Below are 701 nucleotides of genomic sequence, written 5' to 3'. Positions count from 1 at the left end.
AAACTCTACCTGCCTGTCCAGAACCAGAAGGCCAAGGTAAGCACACAACTCCTCATCATGCACAATGTATAGTCACAGAATTAACCCTATAATTGATCAAGTAGTGATTGAAAGTGTTGTTTTGTTTGTTTCTTGCAGCAGTAAAGCCTTTCGACCTGCACCGTTCCCCCAGATGTGATTGTGAATTAGCTGTAAGATTTGTTTTATCTCTTTGTGTAGATGTATGATTAACTGTAAAACATTGTAATACTGTTGCTCTCTGCACAATAAATCCTCTTTTTACGGACTGACGTGTTCTCATTAATCACTAGTTCTTATCTGCAGTATCTGGAGAGACCACAGCCAACTTGTATGTGCTGTCAAACAACCAGGAAGTCCAGGCTAATCCACTGTTGCATGCTAATAACCTGACAGTAAAAACCACTGCTCAATGAAGAATGACTCCAGCCATCAGATATAAACCATCTTTATCAAACAGCACAAATATTTTCATGTGAAAGTTTATGAAAATTATTTGCATTCCCAAAACATCTTTTTTTTCACTTTGTATTTCTTTCCACAGTATGAACAAAACTAGCAATACATTCAATTTACATCAAATAATTGCACAATTAACTCTTTAAAAAAAAAAAAAAAAAAAAAGCGCTCAACTTAAAGCTGTATTTTCAACTCAATAAGTTAAAGAACAGACTCTGGGCTCC

The 701-nt window shown here is 35.7% G+C and overlaps 1 protein-coding gene across 1 annotated transcript in view; it reads right to left on the bottom strand.

Annotated features, from left to right (window-relative positions):
- dgat1a (diacylglycerol O-acyltransferase 1a) overlaps positions 1-701 on the bottom strand; it is an 18,793-nt gene that overhangs the window by 2,954 nt on the left and 15,138 nt on the right. The gene's annotated exons all lie outside the window — the stretch shown is intronic.

This window comes from Stegastes partitus, unplaced genomic scaffold (genome assembly GCF_000690725.1).
Source record: "Stegastes partitus isolate 25-593 unplaced genomic scaffold, Stegastes_partitus-1.0.2 Scaffold320, whole genome shotgun sequence".
Classification (NCBI taxonomy): Eukaryota; Metazoa; Chordata; class Actinopteri; family Pomacentridae; genus Stegastes; species Stegastes partitus.
Note: the sequence above shows the minus strand (reverse complement) of the source record. Positions and strands in the feature narration are given on the sequence as shown.